The sequence below is a fragment of the Protopterus annectens genome, chromosome 10.part0, assembly GCF_019279795.1.
Source record: "Protopterus annectens isolate FY-2018-M chromosome 10.part0, PAN1.0, whole genome shotgun sequence".
NCBI lineage: Eukaryota > Metazoa > Chordata > Ceratodontiformes > Protopteridae > Protopterus > Protopterus annectens.
The window spans coordinates 73,407,017-73,428,511 of NC_056744.1; the positions used below are offsets into that span (position 1 = coordinate 73,407,017).

General features: G+C 39.8%; 1 protein-coding gene across 2 annotated transcripts in view; it reads left to right on the forward strand.

Annotated features, from left to right (window-relative positions):
• GGA3 (golgi associated, gamma adaptin ear containing, ARF binding protein 3) overlaps window positions 1–21,495 on the forward strand; it is a 992,054-nt gene that overhangs the window by 384,537 nt on the left and 586,022 nt on the right. The gene's annotated exons all lie outside the window — the stretch shown is intronic.

Below are 21,495 nucleotides of genomic sequence, written 5' to 3' on the forward strand. Positions count from 1 at the left end.
TAGATGTGCACAGACAACTTAGATTCTACTTGGACAGGACTAAACCTCAAAGGAAATCTAATCAACTGCTGGTGGCATTTGCTGCAGGGGCAGAGGGGAAGGCTATTTCAGAGAAAACCATTTCCAAATGGATAGGCCATTGCATTCATTTCTGCTACAAGCACCATGGAAAACCTATCCCACAGGGGATCAGACCCCACTCAACCAGGGCTGCATCTACCTCTACAGCCTTTCTCAGAGGCATCCCTACCAGATACATCCTAGAACCTGCTACCTGGAGTTCAGTACATACTTTCACCAAGCATTACCATCTGCCAATTTTCTCTAAATCCAGAGCTAGCTTTGCCACTGCAGTCTTGCAGGGCCTTATAGCTGGTCCTAATGCTATCTAAATTCCTCCTCCCATCTTTAGCTTTGGGAATCTACCCAAATGTGATGACTGTAACATTGAAACATGAAGAATATAGTACAGTTGTGTACACTTACCATAAATGTAGATGTTTGAGTGTATTCACTGTTGCAGTCCTGGTTACCCTCCCTCCAGCCCCCTTTCTTCTTTTGGCTATACCTCTACTCTACCTTACTGTGCTCAAAAGCTTTTTTGGTGTATTTGCTTTTTTGTTGGAGGTATAAGCTTGTATATTTATAGATTTAATTGCTTCCCATTAGGGGGGCACCTGACATCCGGGGCAAGAAAAGCTGATGTAATGGCGTTGGCTGCATGTTTTATACCCCTGACGACCTGACGTCATTGAAGGGACAGCAACCGATGCAGGACCCAAGACCTTGTTCATCAGGCCGACTGAGGGCTACTACAAGCAGATAACCCAAATGTGATGACTGCAACAGTGAATACACTCTAACATCTACATTTATGGCAAGTGTACACAACTGTACTTTTCTTCTATCCCTGTTATGAGGGCCGGCTTTATGTATAGGCCAACAATCAACCCCCTAAGGCGCTGTTCTTAGAGGGTGTACTTTCCAGCTTATTTATTTTTACAGCAACAAAATATATACTTTTGTTGCTGTAACACATTAAATAAAATGTGGTGCCCTAGTTCTACAAAATGCACATGCCTCACAGTGTGACGGGCACCTCAAAGAGGATGTCCTTCACTTGACTTAACCATTCAAGTCAGTCACATCAGATTTGCATTGTGAGGTTTCCATGACTGGAGAACGTTCAAATGATAGCTGCGAAGCTGTCATGCTGACCAAAAGGAAGGCTAGCATAACTGTAACACTTTTTTTTTTAACTTAAAAGTATGCAATGTTTTTCTTTAATATATGCTTGTCTGTTCAGGGACTGGAGAGGAAAGGTATTTAGATGAATTCTAGAGAGGTATTATGCGAGACAGAAGCAGGGAGGTAAGTTGTAGTAGTATTGTTTGTTTTTTTTTTCATGAAGCTGGCAGTGAGCAACCAGATATTTTTGGGCAATTTTTATGGCTGTCATTTGTGTCAGGCAACTTGGATAATGTAATGTGTGATACCTTGTCTATGTGGGCTACTAGCAAAGGGGAAATTTATTACATTGCCAAGGCATCAAACCTCCTGGCTATAACTGCTGAGTGGGGATTGGGCATACCTCTCATCTGTCCCTGATTTTGGTTCAAAAATTGTCTCCCTCTCCAAATCCTTGGTAAATCTGGGAGAAAATATGGTGGATTACACAAGAAATAATGACAGTAATCAGAGTTATAGACTTCTTTTGCTTCAGAAAATGCATGTTATTCCAAATTCTCTTATTTTGTTAGCTCCTCATATTAATAGCAGTAATATTTTTAAAAAGTATTCCTGATTATTTTTTAATTTGTCTCTAATTTTGGGGGATAAGAGGTGGAAGGGTGTGGTGTTGGCTGGCAGGATGTTCTTTGTTGTTGCTCAGTTTTAAATGTCACTACTGTCTGGCATTGCAGGATTAGTGTGCTTTTGTGAGAAGTAAGATAGACGTTGCTACATTGTTTGCACAGGCAGAGTAGGTATAATTGTGGGGCTGGGGGCTGTCTGTGGAGGAAAATGACTAACTGCCTGCTCTTGCTTATTATTCTGGTTTTGCTGGACAAGAGTGATTTATGTGAAACAACATACAATATTGTAATGTGTGGCACATTAAATATTTTAATGTGGTTTTAATGCTTGAAACAAAAGTGAAATGCTTTCTAATTGCAAGACAGTTATCTTCTTTTTATCACAATTCAGTATCTGAATTGTAAGTAGCTGTGGCAATAACTGCTTGTTTGGGATTGTCTGGATGAAATTAACTCATCCTCTTGTCACTTGCTCAGTTTACATTGATTTCTCAAAGGGATAAAAGGCATCACAGAATTCCCAGATTTCATTGCTTTTGGGGGCAGGTGGCCCCCACACACCAAGGCTTTATAAGTAGATTTTGGCATGGGTTTAGTTGTGGCCTGTGCCCTGAATTCCACCTAGTCTAAAATCAGCCCTGCTCAAGAGGCATACACAGAAGGTCCCTGTAGCTTATGTGGGGCACTGGGAATGATGTCTTTATTTCTTTAATTGTCCTCCTAAACCTCAGAAGTTACTATCTTGTGTTGGGCTGGGGACAATGTAGTCATTTAACTTTCAAAACAAACTTCAGAGGTGTGCACAGAGAGTCACTAAGTTTGTAGATGAGCAGTATACTGTCTCAAAGTAAGTTGGAAACATTGCTGTAAATTTTTTTTCCCCATTTTCCTCACAGTCATCAGATGCATATACAGGTGCTATATTTTGGGGGAGGGTAAAGTAGCACTCTTTTTTATGCATGTCTCTCACCAACAATGTTCTTTTTGTTTTCTTCAGTTTTGTCTCTAAGCGTAACATCATAGGAGTACAGATAAGGTGGCTGTCTTTTGTGGGTAGGGAGCGAGGAGGAATGCTGTATGTACATATGACAGCTGAGACTTGAAATATGATTGTGGTAATTTCTCCCTTAATTTTCACCACAGTTTAAGATCAGATAGGATACTCAGAAAGTGACTACATTTTTAAGGTGGGGTAGGGAAGCAGGTGATCCAGGTATCTGTCTAATAAGCAGTTACTTGTTTTTTGTAATCTTTTATGACATTCCATTAATAAGAGAAGGGCAGAAACATTAAAAAATATAAAATGGGCCATTTTAGCCTTTTTCCTAAAGGGCAGAGGCCCCTAGCATTGAGACTGTGGCAGCTGAAAGCTGAATTAATTATTTGGAGATTTGGAATTTAGAAAAATGACAAAGTGTAAATAAGTCTTCAGGTTTTTTTTTCAGATTTCTAGGGATTTCTTTGAGTTTTGTATTCACAAGATGAGTTGAGCTCCCTTTAGAGAATGTAGTTGGAGACTTTCTTGAGTAACCTGACATTACGCAGGATGGAGGAGACCAAAACTGAGAAGATACTGAGTCTGATTGTCTCTAGTAGTAGCTGCTGCTGCTGTTGTCTGCTCATCTCCCAAGGAGGAAAACACAAGGTCTGGATGAGATCTCAGTGGGGCTTTAACTCTGAGGGAGAACAGATACTTAACATGCTGCTGAGAGTTTTGAATCAGGCACTTCAGTCTTTGGGGATTCCACATTCCAGGCATAAGGAATTGATTTCTGATTGGTTGGTTGCTTACGTCCCCACCATCTGGAAAGTCTCCCACTTCTTACCTTACACAAAGGAGGTAACTCTACCAAACTATCACCCAATTGCAATTCTATCCCCTCTCTCAAAAATTCTGGAAAGGGTTGTACACACCAAACTTATGGACTATCTCCTTACACACAAGCTCTTATCCAATACCCAGCATGGTTTTTGCCCCTCTCACAGCACCATCACAGCCTTACTGTCCTTTACTAACACAGTTAACCAGCATAGAACAATAGTCAGTTTGTATCAGCCATATTCCTGGACCTATCCAAGGCCTTTGACATGATCAACCACTCCAAACTCATCTGTGTCCCCTCCTCCTTTAACCTCAGTCACCCCACTATCACCTGGTCCCAAAGTTACGTAGCAGAACATCAACAGGCTGTCTGCTGTCATCAAGATCTCTCACCCCTTTATCTTGTCACCTTAGGGGTTCCCCAAGGCTCCAACCTTGGTCCTCTTCTTTTTTCTCTTTTTACCAATCAGCTCCACTCGGCTACACCTCAGACCTCAGTGGTTCAGTACCTTGATGACACTACCCTGATTTGCTCCGCTTCCTCCCTCAAAGACCTCCATTATTATTCCTTTTTATCCGCTGAATCCTGGTTCACTAGCTCCCAACTTATCCTAAATCCCAACAAAACAACTTCTCTTCCACCCAACCAGATACACCTCCTCATCCACAACCTTCAGTATCCTCTCTAAAAATAAAACTGTTATCACCCCAACAAACCATACCAAATTACTAGGAGTGGAAATTGGCAATAACCTGAAATTTGATATTCACATTGCCCATTCTATTAAAAACGTTCACAGAAAACTAGGTCACCTATATATAAACAAAATATTTCTGACAAATAAAACAAAAGCCACCATTGCTAGAACCCACCTCCTCGCAACTCTCCTGTACACCTCCCCGATCTTAACCAACCTCCGCAAGACAGATCTAGCCAAACTGAAAGCCTGTTACAATAAAATCTCCAAGTTTGACACTAATGCCTCATCAAGTCACTTCACTGCTTATCACTTAAGCAGCTCAAGTGGCTTGAACTCCCTCAACTTCTTCTCTTTAATCAACTTAGCTTCACCCACAAAATACTCTGTCAATCAGAAAAAACCCTACACTCAAAGATCTCATTCAACCATATTCCTCCTCAAGACCCTTTCGCTCCAGTAGCAAACTACTTCTACACACCACCAAAGCTAACAATTTAGCAGATGAATCACTTTTTCCCAACTGCATCTCGAAACACTGGAATAATCTACTTAACTTACTAGTAACCAACTCCTCAGCACTTCAATTTAAAAAACTTCTAAAAACGCACCTTACTAACACCTGACTCTGCAACTGCAACTCCCCTGGACAACCTATTCCTCCTTTTCACTCTATTATCATTACTCTTGTTCGGGTCTGTATCAATAATTTGAAGAAATAAAACGTCGAACATAAAAACGTCGAGCCCACAACATTGAATGATGAAAATAGCGAAGCCCTGGAACATCAAATTCGTACCTAGGGCAAGATTTTGGTGGGCTGTTCCATGGCTTCGCTATTTCCAACACTGTAGTGCGAGAGTTACGGACCTTAGGGTTAGGGTGCGGGTTAAGGTAAGTCTATAGTTAGTAGTGTATGTATGGTGTAGTGTAGGGTTGGGTTATGTTAACTGTATGTGTGTGTATTAACTGCTTTGTTTGTGTATAGTTCCGTAGGGTATGTGTGCGATAGTTACGGACCTTAGGGTTAGTGTGCGGGTTAAGGTAAGTGGATAGTTAGTAATGTATGTATGGTTTAGTGTGGGGTTGGGTTTTGTTAACTGTATGTGTGTGGTTTATTTATTTTGGTGTGCTTGTGTTGTGTGTATGTTTCTCGGAACAGCAAATTTTTTCCCTGGGAAAAAATTCACTCTTCTGAGCGTTCAGTGTTATCAATAGTCGAAAGTCCAAGTTCAAACATATGGTATTCGATATTTTGGAATTTCAAATATATTATATAGACCCTGTTGTTCTACTAGCATGATCTACCAGTAATGGTAGTTTCAGTTTAACTGTACATAATCATTTGGATATATCCACTAAATGTAAACAACCATTTTTTTATGTAAATTACTGTTGCTCTGCTTATTGTGTCTGAAACCACTATGTTGTATGCATTTGCTATTCACTTGGCTGTATTTGTGTCTCTATTGTATGTATTTGTTACTGTTGGAGATTTTCTCCTCGGACCTCCACTGAAAAAGGACCTTTGTCCAGTCAGACTTTCCCAGTAAACAAATGTAAAATAAAATAAAATAAAATAAATAAATTTCAGTGATCCCAAAAGGGGGAGAGAGAGAGAGTCACTGTGCTCAAGCTCAGACTGACCAATATCAATTTTGAAACAGCACTGTGCTATTTTTATAGCCTTTATTACATTTTGGTTGGCTACATTGCTTCCATAGTTAATACATCCTGATCATTGTGAATTTGTATTAGGGAAGCAGACATTTGATAATTTAGTAAAAATTTTATTGGTCATTCAAGAATCCCAGAAATTAAACAGCCCTCTGGTGGGAGTGGGCAGTCATAATGTGAAGAAGATATTTGACAGGGTCTGTATTATGTGATAGAAGAATGTGTTCATCGACACATAAACAGCGAAAACACTAATCACTGAACGGCCACTTCAGCAAATTTTTTCCCAGGGGAAAAAAACACTTGGCCAAAGAAAAACAAAACAAACTTTCAAACCCTACAAAGTGGGAGGGCTTCACCCCCTCCACACCCCCCCCAACTAAATATACTAACTCCAAGATCGCATTTTAGTGGGGAAAAGGGCAAATCCACGATGACAGCCAAGTGTTTTTGGAGATTAGTGTGTTCACTGTTTGTGTCGATGAAAATGCGTTCGATGAACATGTTTTTTGATCACATAATGTAGACCCATTTGACAAAGTAAACTAGGCTCATCATTTTATGGTATTAAAGTGATTTGGATTTTTAGTTAAGTTTTTGGAATTGGTGAAAAACATCTGTAATGGATGGTTGGGTACAAGATAAAGTAAATATGGGTCTTTCAGCCTAAGCGTCTGGACTATTTACTTTCCCACTCGCTGTTTGCATTATGTAAATGAAATACTTTGTAAAGATGAAACATGGGACAGATGTTAAGGGATTTAATTTGATAACACAGGAAGTCAAGCTGTCATTGTACACAGAAGACCTGTTGGTTTATCAAGAGGATCATGAAGTATAGATGAGCAGGATTGCTCTATTTATTGGAGATGTTTGAGGAGTGGTTGGCTATAAGTTGACTGTGACAAAAACAGTGGTTATTGCTGTGAAGTTTGGCACATCAGAAACTGTAAAGGAGTCACTTTAATAGCCTGCAACCACAACGTTTTGTAATGCCAAGGTGCTCAAATTACCCCATCCTTTGTTGAGTCTGTGTGGAGTTGTTTTATCTAAAATAAAATGTAAGGAGTGGCTACAGAAATGGAAAATTCAGATTTTAGAAATGGATCCAAAGGCAACAGTAGTACAAACAGTTATACTTCCCGTAACTCTGTATAACTTCCATGACATTCCTCAATACCCATGTGCTTAATTTTCTCATACTTAGGAAATTCATAAGCATCTTTTATTTGTGGGAGGTTAGGCCACAGGTTTCATGTGATAAATTAACAGCACCTATAGAATGAAGAGGCATGTCCATTCATGATTTATTGTTTTACTGGCCGGTTTCCCAACTGCTTCTGTGTTACACATGGCTGTAATAGTCCTAGAGGAAAGGAATTGGAGTCATCAAGTAAGCAGAAGGTGGGTGAGCTTCTGTGGTGTACTTTCTGGACTTGTATTGATCATCAAAAGTAAGAAATAAGTGCTACTGTTGCTAGCTGCTTATGGAACAGTAAGCTTTTGGAGAGGCCCAGTGACTCTAGTTGATCATAGATTGATGTTGATTTTTAATCTTATCATTTATTGCACTAGCTGGCAATAAATAAATGATAATCAATAATAAGGAGCTTTTGGTCTACAGAGGCCTTGCAAAGATTTTTTGGTGATATTAAGAAAATTTGTCCAGTAAAGGAAGTCAGTGCTAAAGTGGCAGAAGTTTCTCACAGAGGTACAACATTAAAACCAACAGCAGAAGAGGCTTTTGAGTAAATTGGGTAAACAGCTGCTGCAAGAAAGAGAGCCAGTGTGACTGAGATTGGAGGGCGGCTGGAGTGAACTAATGGAGTCAATTTCTCTCCTTTTCAATGGTGTACAATATTTTTGGCTCACAGTAGGCTTACATTTTACATAAATTTAGAATTTTCTGGGAGAAGCGTCTCCTTAAGTATTTTATATACCACGATGCACAGACTAGAGAAGCCAAAAAAACCAATAAAACAAGCCGGTACAGGGAGACCAAAGGAAAGCACAAATCCACGTACTGTAGAGATGTTTTCTTAACGCAAAATTTATTGAAATAACAAAGAAGCGTTTTCGCTACCAAAACTGTAGTAGCTTCCTCAGAGACAATTAAAAGTAACAATGCAGAGTACTAACATAAATACAAATATTTGGCGCCAAATTGCAGGATACAAGTTAAGCTAATTAGAAAGGCGAACCAAACGTCATTTCCTTCTTTGTAAGTTAGCGATAAAAATTGGCAATGCCTTACTGAAAAAAACAGTAGTAAATATAAGAAAATAAAATGTGCAGGCATTGAGCATCACGTACTGCAGTTGTGCCAATTAAGAAATCACCATAAAAAACCTTGCTAAAAAAGTACGATTATTTTTTATATAAAACACATTGTTTCTATTTAAAAGTATTGTAACAAATATAAATTACAATAGTAAATTGTGCAAGTACAAAGTATCCATGCACATAAAGAAATCCTCAGGTCAGCAAAAAACCTTAAAAAAATCATTTGGACATGTTATTTTAAAAACGTATAGACAATGCAGTCCTGTTAAATCAAAGACTCAACAATGAATGTATTAACAATGGCACTTTTATACTCGGATGCAAGTGTTTGACTTAGTTTAAGAACAAAATATAGTTTTAAATTATTATTTTAAATTATAACACTTGCAGCGGAAACTTCAGTGTAGGAATGCGCTAAACTAACTACAGTAGGTAGAATGCGCTACAAAGGTATATTCCCATTTGAAATAACTTGAAAGAACCTGTGCATAAAGTATAGCTCAGATGTACATAACAGGAATGTACAAGTAATGCATTCTACACTAAGGCTCCACGAGAAGGACAAGTGAATAAACGTAATATATGAATATTAACAGCAACACGTATTAACCCAAATACAGGTATAGAACTAAATCTTAGAGATGATAGTAATTGTAACTTTTACGAGAAAAAAAGAGAGGTTCAATATAGGAATGCACTAGGTAGGCTACAATGTGTGAAATGCGCTGCACAGATGTGTTCCCATGTAAAGTAACTTAGAAGAACCTATGCATAGAGTATGTATATAATTAGAATATACATATAGTGCGTGTTACTAAGAAGCCCCACTAATAAGTTGTTAAGATATGACAGTGTCAGTGTTAATGAACCGTTTTTGTAGCGAAAACGCTTCTTTGTTATTTCAATAAATTTTGCGTTAAGAAAACATCTCTACAGTACGTGGATTTGTGCTTTCCTTTGGTCTCCCTGTACCGGCTTGTTTTATTTATTTTATATACCAAGTAGGTTATATAATATGTTCCCTGATGTTTCTCCAAACTGTTGGTGCTGTGATGAAGATATCAGAGGAATGTGATTGCACATATTTTGGAAGTACCTACAATTGACCCAGAGCCAGTTTAAGTACCAGCTGCAGTTTTTACTTTCATACTTCTGGCTAGATTGCTTCTTTTTCCAACTGTCTTTCTACTAGGCATTCCTGAGCCAAGAGGGTCGTCTAAGCATGAGCATTCCTTGCCAGCCATGATTTTATTACTTTCCAGGAAAATAGTGAGTAGGAAATGGAAATCATCTAAATTCCTTCTTTTTGCTGATGTATGCTTTTAAGGGATCAAATGTGGAATTCCTAAGTGTGATGGAACAGAGCAGGTATAATTACAGTAGTAAATTTCTTCCCTATATACAGTCAGATGAAGCTAGATTACATTTATTATCATTGTCTGTGCCTTTGAGTTATTCATATTAAATTATTTTAAAAGTTGTCTTTCACTCTCACACTGCTCTACTATTTTAACTAAGACAGTGATGTAATTAAAACATTAATTCTGTACAGATTGATTTTCAGTTTTTTCTTTGTATCACTTCATTTGTGTTAGTTTTGTTGTATAACTTTACTTATGAGATTGTTTGAATATATGTATTGTTTATTTCCTTATTCCTATTTTCTTCTTATTATTATTATTCTTTCGGCTTTTTCCCCAGTTAGGGGTCGCCACAGCGGATCACCTATCCGCTTATGATTGGTAGTAGAGTTTTACGGTGTCGAGTTGCCAGCCTGGCACCCAACCTTCCACAGAAGACACACTCACGCCTAGGGCCAGTTAAGAGTGTCCAATCCACCTACAGCATGTCTTTGAGATGTGGGAGGAAACAGGAGCACCAGGAGGAAACCCACGTGACCACAGGGAAGACATGCAGACTCCGCACAGAAGGCACCCCAGCCGAGGATCGAACCGGAGAACCTCTTGCTGTGAGGCGACAATGCTAACCACTGCACCACCGTGGGTGCCCGCATAATGGTTTGGAAATATGGGCCAAAATTAAATTCACCTGCAATTCAATGTATGTGGTATATCTGGCCACATGCAAAAAACATGTCAGTTTTTATATAGCAAAACAATATGGAAGTAAGAGGAAAGTATCACTGAACACCTATTGGCAATTGAGAACAGAGCATTCATTGATTTTTTGGGGCTTTAGTAAATTTGTATTTTTTATAATCGATAGTGTAACACCCATTCCACATGGTGGTAATTTTAAAAGCTGCTGTACTGGCAAATTCATTTGCAGGCTGATAAGGCACCTGGCCTTAATGAAAATGTGAACATTAAATGTTTAAAACAATATGTTTAATACTGCTAAAAGCATCTAATTGATAAGTCTATATTTTGCAATTTTTATACGCAGTTACAGTAAGTGTACTGTTGTTTTATCGCTTTTGTAACATTCATTCATTTGTTGAACTACTGAATATTTATGTCACTTTATTTATTAATTGAATATGATTGCATGATTTTATTTCAGAATTTAAGGGGAGTGCCTGAACTGTTTCTTAGCTCTGAAGAATTTCTGAATGAAGTACAAAAGCACTTAGTGATTCATTTCCTGGTCGAGTGTTTCAGTCATCTGGCTTTGATATAGTATGTTTTGCCAAAGTATGCCTTTATTTGCCTGGTTTCTGAAGTTTTATTTTTTTTTAGTAGTCTTGTGGTTGGTGCCTTTTTTAATTTATGAACTTACAGTAGAGTCTGAATCATCTCCTTTATGATTTGAATGCATCGCATTTTCAAACAAAAGCAGTCCTCCCTTTTGTTCAATTTTTACTAAACATTTTCTGAGAATTGTATCTTATGTGAGCCAATCATTTCTTTAAATTGCATTGTTAACAGACTGCATTTACTTAGTCTGTGATACAGTTTTCAATCCCTTGCTCTGAGCCATACCTCAAAACTGTCCAGATGTTCGACTCATATTTTTGGTCTGTTCCTTATAAATCTGTGTTTTTTGGCAAATCACTGAGGATTGACGTTACTAACAATGGCATACATTTGAGTTTCAGGCTTCATATACCCCAGAAAATGCTTGCCGACACAAATCCTACTATTCTAGCCTTTGTCCCTCCCCCATTTATTTTGGGCTTTGTCCAGATTTCTTGCTGTAAGACATTGAGAGGTATGCATTCAGCGTTTTCATAGTATCTTAGTGTTATTACTTTGAGCATCCATATTTTTATCATACACACTATAAGTGAAAATAAATAAGTAAACAAAGTTGGTAATACTGATTTTTTTCAAATACTATGCTTCCTTTTTGTCGCTCATCCAGTCAGGATAAAACAAATGAGCAGTCATGGGTTCTGTTCAAGCAGCTTTATGATGTCCAAACACATCAGGATTGAGGCTTAATAACTAAACTTATAAACAAACCAGCTATCCCACTCATACTTCCTCACTGTCTGGCTGCACTCTCAGAATGGCACTGAAGCTAGCTTTTGCTTGCTATTTATATGCACATGCTGTCCTTGAAACGCTTCTTAAAGGTACCATACACACACACTATTCTACATCCTCTCTCTTTGAGAAATGAGTCACGCATTATTGACTACATTAATTGGCATGCAATTGATACAAATAATTTTTTGACATGCAGTTATACAGAACTAAACACATATAGACAAGTATGTCCAGGTTGCTCTGTATTTCACACTAGGTCTGGAAATACGACCAAATCGTGTGACATAAAAATTGGAATTAGGTCTAGCAACTGGGATTGTCTTCTGCTGAATGTTCAACTTCAGGGACATCAGGAATGGAAGTAGAGATCAAGACACATTTTGCAACAGGAACATTGTCCGGATTGCTATGAGATATAGAGTCTGTGTATGGTCTATTAAATTTGGTATTATAAAATTAAGGACGGATGATGTGAGAAATCTTCAAGGGTGAAGGTGGAAGGGACAGTTTGTAATCTAGAGTGGTGTAAAGACTTCATTATTGCTGTGGAAGTACCTTTCAAGAGCTGATGCTAAAAACATAAAAATACAGTTTATTACACATTAATGTATTCAATTGGGAAAGTGATATTAATAAAGTAATAGGCCCCAACCAATTTTGCTATCTCATCAGACCAATTATAGCGTACAAAGTTCCCTTTGCTATGTACCTGACTAGGCATATGCAGCAACTAGAGCAAACTCAGAGGTTCCTTACAAAAAGAATACAAAGTGTAACTAATTGCTTTATGCAGAGTGCCTTTAATCCCTTTCCCTACATACTTGTAAGCTAAAGAGTACCAGAAATACAAAGTTTAGGGAGCTAAATTTTGTTTATGAATTAAACAGAATCTGCTGGAGAGAGAGAGATGTATCCCAGAGACTGCCCCTCCTATGTAACAGGCTTCCCATCCATGTGAAGCTGAGTTTGTCTATTACCCAGTTTAACTGCAACCTAGCCCAATGGATGCGGAGTAGGAAATTTACACCAGGTGTGGCACCCATGTTCCTTATAGACAGAGGTAGCTTATAAATGCCTGGTCCTCAGCATCCTATTTGAATACAGGACATCATTATTCTTTCAATAAAACATGGCTAGGCCTAGAACCCCCCCCCCCCCCCAGGTTATTACGCTAATAACAATGTATGAATCTGTATTCTATAAATGGTATAAAACAAGGACTATGTAGAAAATATTCAAACTTATTAAGGAGAAGTCTGGTACTTTTTAATGTGTATTTTGAAGTGATTGTATGCTTACAACTAATGCTGACTGTTTTGGTTTCTGTATAGTAACAGACTTTATGTAGCTGAAGAACATTACATCTGCAGCATTGAAAATCTGTATATGAGCATGATGCATTACTTATTTTTAATGTTGGGAGAGAACTCTGAGATGATTAGAACAAAGAATTTATCGATATGCTTATGCTATTAGAGAAAATGCTGAGACCAGTGATTTGCACATATTTGTCTATTACCCAGTTTAACTGCAACCTAGCCCAGTGGATGCGGAGTAGGAAATTTACACCAGGTGTGGCACCCATGTTCCTTATACACAGAGGTAGCTTACAAATGCCTGGTCCTCAGCATCCTATTTGAATACAGGATATCATTATTCTTTCAATAAAACGTGGCTATAATAGCACTAACATTGTAGTATTTTGAAAGTTGTACTTAAAAAAGTTGTGAATTTCTGTGCCTTCAAAGTTGGTAATTTTTCATTTGGGGCCATTGTAATTTTACATTTAAGAGCAAGGGGTAATGACCAGGGTTCAGAAACAAATTCTGTAATGACTTGCTAGCAGTACTATTCCCAGCTGACTACTCTGCATGTTTTCTGCTACTTCATTTTGTACTGCATTGCTTAGCACTTATTTAGACTGAGCTACTGCTTGGAGTGCAAGGCTATTCTAATCCAGGCTGCATATTGGTTCAGCTAGTACTTGCTTCTGAAAATGTGGTACCTTATCCTGTAACGTGAGATGTCCTTCCATTGCACTGTTAAAGTATTCATTACAATAGGGATCCCCTGCCAAGGGCGCCCTGACATCCGGCCACTATACCAAAGCCATTAGGTTGCTTTAAGGTACGCCATTTGTCACACACATGCTCTTCATGTAGCATAGGGCATAAAGGTGACATCCGGATGCACCATCCTCAGAACTTCATCGCCAGTCCAAACACCATATTTTAATCGTCGGTCTGACTGCCCGTTCTGTTGCTGATTCACTAATCCATTTCAAATAAGTGCTCTGTGAGGGTTTTTTGATCTTATCTTCTTCTTTATGTGTTGTTGCCTATGGGGTTTCATGTTATCCAAGAAGGGTAAATACCAATGTGGGCAACAGATTCCCCATCAAGACTGTCACGAGCAGTGCTTATTTTGTCTCAAATCTTCCCACGACCATACGTCCTGTTCAGTTTGTCAGACCGTTGTTCCTAAAACACTCTGTAGTCATCTCTCTTCCTTGGACTTGTATTTGGAGAATCAACATCTTAAGCTTTTAGTTAAAGACACTATGGAAGGAACTTCCTGCTCCAAGGGACAGCCATCCATGAAGAAGGCAAAGAAGGCTAGGTCTGATTCTTCTGCTGTGCAGCCCCTGATGCATGACTCTCCCAAGGCAAGTGAAAGCCCGGAGGTTCACCCAACTCCAAAGTTGGATTCTTCTGCCACAATCATTTTGGAGGCCAGCGTGGATCCAACCGTATGCATGTCCTTGGTGACCTTGCAGACGTCCGCTTCTGATTTTCAGGGGGAACTGAGGCTGATTATTTTCAGAGGGGCCTAGGGGTGTTCCTCAAATTTTGGTCAAGGAGGAAGTTACAACTACTATTATTGAATGCCATCCGGGATCAGAGCCTTCTAAGTTGTATAAGGCGGACGTCCCCTTGAAGAAAAAGCAAAAGACTAAGCATGTTTCTCCAGCTCCTAAGGACTCAGAGAGTGAATGGCAGAATTTTACTCAGGGGTTATTTAATGCTTTGTTGGCTTTGAAACCTCCTCATGAGGTCTCTGTTCCAGCCTCCCTTCTTCCTCCACTCCCCTTAAATGACCCAGGGAACAGGATTCCTCTGAGGAGGAGGAGGTGTAATCAGATGAAGAATCCCTTGCTTATTCATCTTGGATTCCCTCTCCTTTAGACTATGGGTCTGAGGAAGAGGACTCTACTAGTCCTAATACTCCTTTTGAGGAAATTTCTTTTGGGGAAACAATCTCCAGAATGATGGAGTTTTTTAAATGGGATTGTGGCCAGGTTTCTGAGGTGCAGAAGAGGTGGTATGAACTGCAACTGCAACTGGACTCTCCTAGAACTTTTTCCTGTTTTGGCTGCCTTGTTGGATACCTTTTCTACCACATCTAAGGCTCCTGATTCCCAGCCCTCTACCCCCAAGAAAGCTGATAGGTTTTATAGGGTGCCTGAAGACTGCAAATTTCTGTATACAGTGTAGGTGACGTTCTGCTGACCCTTCTGTAGTGTCTGTGGCTTCTGACAAGCCATGTCAGTAGCTGTCTTCTAAGTAAGTTACTTCTTTCTGATAGACAGCAGAAATATGAAAATGCTAGGTAAGAAGGTTTATACCTCTGCTGCCTTAGCTTTTGGGGCCATCAGTTATCACACCCATATGTTCAGGTACATTTTGGCTCTTCTTTCCCAGGCTTGTTAGGTAATTTCTGGTCTCTCAGACTCAGAAAGGAAGACTTCTGCTCTTTCTCTTTTAGGGACTTCATCCCAGGTGGCTTACCATTCCATTAAGTGCAGTTATGTTGCAGCAGATGCCTCTTCTAGGGCTGCTGCCTTTGGTTCTATGATGAGTAGACATTCCTGGCTTCAGCTTCAGCCTTTGCATGATGATATTAAGGCTAAGTTGGTGAATGCTCCTCTGGACAACAAAAACGTTTGACGTTGCTGCTGATTTGTTTCAGTCTGTTCAGGATAAGAGCAAGGCCTTGCAGGAACTTAAACATGTTTTTGTTTCTCCTGTGCATATATTTCAGAGAAATTACCCCAATAAGCCAGCCTTTATATGTAGGCAGTCTCCCTCTCCCACCAAGGGTAAGAAGGGAGAGAAGCGGGCTCCTCCAGCTGAAGCTATACAAATTTCTGTACCACAGAAGATTCCTTTTCCTAGCAAACCAGGTACTGTATGACTATCCTGTTCTTCTCAGCCACATTCCTCTTTCTCTCTGTCTTTCCCTTTCTCTTCCTGTTTTATTAAAGATTACTCAGGATTTATGGGTTTCTTTCATTACCTTCCTTGGATATTTCATAATCTGGAAATCTCTTCTCCCTTTTATGGGCATTCCTCAGTCCCCTCAGAAACAGTTGCCTTTCTTTTCAGAGATGCTTTGGGATCTCTTGATTCAGGGAACTATTCAGGAAGTTCCAGTTTTGCAGAGGAAGAAGGGGTTTACTCCAGAATGTTTTTGGTGCCCAGGAAAAAGGGCACTTGGAGACCTATTCTGGACCTATGTAAACACTTTTCTGAAGGTCCCCTATTTTCGGATGTTGTCTCTTCATATTTTGTTCCCGCTTATGCTTCTTTAGGCTTATCTTAATATCCCGATTCATCCCTTTGTCAGGAAGGTTTTACTTTTCTTTGTTGCTTCCTGGTATTTTCAGTGCCCTGCATTGCCCTTTGGTCTTTCTACTGCCCCAAGGTTATTTATCAAATGCCTCGCTCCTGTGATTGCTTTTTGCAGGCTAAGGGGGATCCAAGTCTTTCCCTACTTGGATGACCTCCTGTTTCAGGCATCTTTTCCAGAAATTTTGTTGCAAAATTTTCATTTTGCAGTCTCCTTTCTGCAGAGCTTGGGGCTCATTATAAATTTCAGAAGGTCTTTTCGTGGGTGCAGGATCTAGACTGTTCCTGTGCTGGCATCCCTGCCTCCTCTCAAGGCCCTAACTCTCATTTCCTTTTTCAGTCCCTTCTTCCAGTGACCTCAGTAACAGCAAGGGAATTTTTGAGAGCTCTGGGGTTCATGACCTCCTCCATTCCTGTGGTCCCTTTTGTCAAACTCCACATGTGAAAACCTCAGTGGTTTTCTAAAGTCATTGTGGCTTCAGCATTCTCATCCCCTCAAGTTTTTAATTTCTCTTTTTCCATGTCTCAAGCAGGAACTTTAGTGGTGGATTTAGCAGCTGACTGTCAATCCAGGGTCAAGGTGTTTACAGACAATACCAGGGTAATGTGGTGTGTCAACAAACGGGGGACAAATGGACAAGGTCTTATCTTCTTTGCCAGTTAGCACTCCTAGTATGGGAACTAGCTATCCAGTATCAAGTGATTCTTCAGGCAGTTTACATTCCTTTAGGTCAAAACATTGGGGCAGACTGTCTGCGCAGGTTTGTAACTCAGTCCCATGAATGGATGCTTCACAGGGATGTGTTTCTGGATTATTGTCCACCAGTGGAATACTCCTCAAATTAATTTTTTTAGTTGCACTCTGAACAGGCAACAACTTCTCTTGCCAGAGTCCAGGTCCTCTGGTTTGGAAAGTGGACGTCATCTGTTTTTCCTGGAAGGAGTTGTTTCTTTTATGTCTTTCCTCCCCTTCCCCTCATTCCAAAAGTCCAGTTCAAAATTCAACAGAATGCTCCCAAAATCTTGTTGGTGACTCCCTTTTGGTCGACACAGCACTAGTTCCCTCTTTTTCTGCATTTAGTCAAGGGCAGTCATCACAGCTTACCTCAGTGGGTGGACCTAATTACACAAGACAAGGGATCTCATCCATCCCCACTTGTCCGCTCTTCAGCTGACACTGTGGGCAATAGGATTTTGATTCTACATAGACATCTTTTTTCTGAGGACGTGCTTAGGGTCCTACAGGAGGCCAGGAAACCCACTACTAGGAAATCCTACTTTTCCAAATGTCTTTCTCGTAACCTGGATCCACTTTCTGTGGATGTTCCTTTGGGTCTCTCTTATTTGAGTGAACTGCTCAGTGCTGGGTTGGCTAATTCTTCTGTTAAGGGCCACTTATCAGCTGTCTCTGCTTGTCTGCCTTTATCACATCCTTTAGCTTGTAGATTTGAAGCTAAACAATTTGTTAAATGTGTCCTTCATATTAGGCCTCCCAGGAAGCCTGTTCCTCCTCCTTGGGGATCTTAATTTTGTTTTTGAAAAATTGACCCCAGGCTCCTTTTGAACCTGTTGATTCAGCTTCCTAGCAGCATTGCTATTGGAAGGCTGTACTTTTGTTAGCCATTACTTCTGCCAGATGGGTGTCTGCACTACAAGCCCTTATGGCTTGGGCTACTTTTTTAGGGTTTCATAAGGACAGGGTGTCCCTTCGTACTAATCCTTCTTTTATGCCCAGTGTGGTGAATGAGTTGTCTCTTAATCAGTTTGCTCATTTGCCCACTTTTTCCCTTCTCCACAATCTGCCAGTGAGAAGGTGCTGCACATGTTGAATGTGCATAGACAACTCAAATTTTATTTGGATAAGAGTTAAACTTTTCATTTATCTAATCAGCTGTTTGTTTCCTTTCATCCTAGGTCCTTAGAATTGGCTGTGTCCAAGCAAACTGTTTCTTCTCAGATTTCTGAAGCCATTTCTGTTTATTATTCCTTTCATGGTAAGAGCCTTCCTTCTTCTGTTAAGGCTCATTCTACTAGTGCTGTGGCTCCTTCTGGTGCTTTTTTCAAGTGTTTGGATACTAACTCAATTCTTGAGGCAGCTACTGTGCATACTTTTACCAAGCACTACAAGTTGGATGGAATTTCCAGAGCTAGAGATGGTTTTGGTAGGGGCATCCTTCATGGCTTCCTAGAGAACTCTGCTGGTCCTTCCTTCTCACTGTCTGCTTCCTGAGCTTTGGCACTCTCTCTAGTGTAATGAATACCGCAGCAGTGAAATGGAGGGACATAGTACAGTTGTGTAAAATCTTACCATAATGGTAGATGTCCTACATAGTACAGTTGTGTAAAATCTTACCATAATGGTAGATGTCCTTTTCTTCACTGTTGCAGTAGTTACTCCCTCTCTCCATCCCAAGGTCCAGTTCTCTTCTGGATGTACTGATTACCTTTCTTTTCCTTGGAGCGGCATTCCTACTGGGGCTGTCACTTCTGAGGATGGTATGTCTGGACGTCACCTTTATGTGCTGTGCTATGCAAGGAGCATACGTGTGACATATGGTGTACCTTAAAGCAACCTAAAGGCGTTGGTATACTGGCCGGACATCGAGCCACCCTTGGCAGGGGATCCCTAGTGTAATGAATACTGCAACAGTGAATAGAAGGATATCTACTGTTATGGTAAGATTTTACACAACTGCACTTATTAACTAGGCCATCCACCTGCAGTTCTTCTGAAATCCCTAGGACAGTGGATAAAGAATCTTGGAATCTGTTCATGTATGCAGGCAACTTAGATACTACCCTCACAAAACAAAAATTCCCAAACAGGACAGATCATCCCCTGATCCCCTTATCCTTTGTAGAGGGCAAAGAGGGGAGACTGGTAAGAAAATATGCCATATCCGCCATATCCAAATGAGTACTCAGTTGCATCTCCCTTTGCTTTTGACACTATGGAAAGCAAGCTTGCAGTTCCACTAGAGCTCACTCTACTGGGGCAAAGGCAACAACTGCAGCCTTCCTAAAGGGGCCTCAACTCAATCCATCCTGAATGCAGCTACTTTGTCCTCTGTTGACACCTTCACAGAACATCCAGCCTGTGTGCCATTTCCAGGGCCAGATCCAGATTTGTCTTTGCCATCTTACAGGGCATCCTCTACTCACTATTGACCTCCAGTCTATCATCCTTGCCTTCTTAGCTATGGGAGCTTCTCAAGACTCAGTACTGCAACAGTGAATATGACAAATAGTACAGTTGTGTAAGATACTTGGAGTAATTGCAGATGCTCAAGTAGATTATTGTTGCAGTACTTCATCCCTTCTGTCTATCCCACAGCCTAGTCCTGGGGGCAAGGAAGATCTGACTATAGCACCAACAGATGACATCATAATGTTTTATAGAGAGGCCATCTGTCAGCTGGGGGATGGTGAAATTTTGTGGTATTCAGGCCTGCGAAGTGCTTCCTGAAGTTAGGATATCCCAAGACTCATTACTGCAACAGTGATCTACTCGAGCATCTAGTTATGTTAATTATCTAACACAACTCTACTTTTCCTTACATGCAAAATCTGTGGTATGAGCAATATAAACTACACAGAACAACTAAATGCCTGCTGTCAGTACAGTGTCTCTTACAAACTTGTGTGCAGCAACCTCTGCCTAACCTACAAGACAGCAGATGACCCTGCCAGCTTGATCTATAACTTGTTTTAAAAATGGTAGCACCACAAATACCCACTAGTGATATAAAGCTATATTACAATAAATACAATCTGTTGGAGAGATCAGTATCTCTCTTAGATTTATCAGCCTATGGCACAAGCTTATTCTTTATATCAAACAGGGCATCTCTTTAACTCTCTCCAAAACATGCTAAATTATGTGAGTGAATGGAGATCCTTAAATTTTCCCCCAGGTCTGGCCACACAATCCCTTATGGATTGAAGAAACAGGTAGTGAGAATTGCCTTGGCTAAAGTGAATATATTCTCCTGGACCAATTGCCTAGAATCAGCCTAGGAACTTAAGCATAGTATTGAGTGGGACAGATTTGCAGTCTTTCCTCTAGAACGTGTAAAATAAATGAAGAAACTTTTAAAATAATTTGAAATAATAGAGAATTTTACTGGTTAGTTTAAGTGAGTAGTAATAGTATTACTGGACAGGATGGTGTTATGAGTATGAAGTGCATATTTACGCTAAAGGCTTAATGTGTAAACATTAGGTTTCATATTTTAAAATGAGCTAATACTTTTGTTTTTATTGGTGAGTTTTTTGTTCATTATTTAGGTTGTTTTAAAACATATTGTAGTACAGTTCACAGTTTGAAGTGTTCGTTTAAGAGACAAAAGTGCTTACTCTTTTGTGGGCATGTACCATGGCTTTGACATTGTAATAAAGTGAGTTTTACTAGTGTGCATGTCAAATTGTTTGTTATAACAGCATTACAGTTGTCTGTACTAGGGCTGCATATATCTAGCATTTTATTATTTTTAGTAGTGCATCTTAGTGTTACCCAGGAAGTCTACATAGCCACTAGGCCATTGTTACATTTCCATCACCACATAGCCCATCTGTTTATTACAGCTCTTGCCATCAACACATCCCTTGCTTCAAGTCTTCTGGTTTCTTCTTTCATCACATTTCCTTCTGAATTTTTCTGTTTGCTGGACCTCATTCTTTTGGCTCTCCTTTCTTTAAAGGATTTCTTTCATTTCTTCATATGAATCATTTTTCCTGCTTTATGCCTCTTTCACCCCCCCCCTTTCCCCATCAAATACTTAACTTTGCTCTTCTGACTCACTAATGTGCATACATTGTGAATATTTTTTAGCTGTGTCTTTACCTCTGTTTGATTGGATCTTCTGATTTACATAGCCAGCACTAATTTTTTTTGATTTTGTTGACCACTGTTGGAATGGACCCATATGTGACACTTTGAGGCACAGGCCCATCTCTCCAGACAGATTTAAACTTTTGTCTGTGTAGGCCCTGGTGCACTGTGCCTTGGGGAAGGGGGAGCAGACTTCTAGTAGAATTGTCATACTGCTACTAACTAGTTGAAATGTGTAGATGTTGACCCTACATCCTGTAATTTGGTGATCTGTGCAGCTGTATATGGAA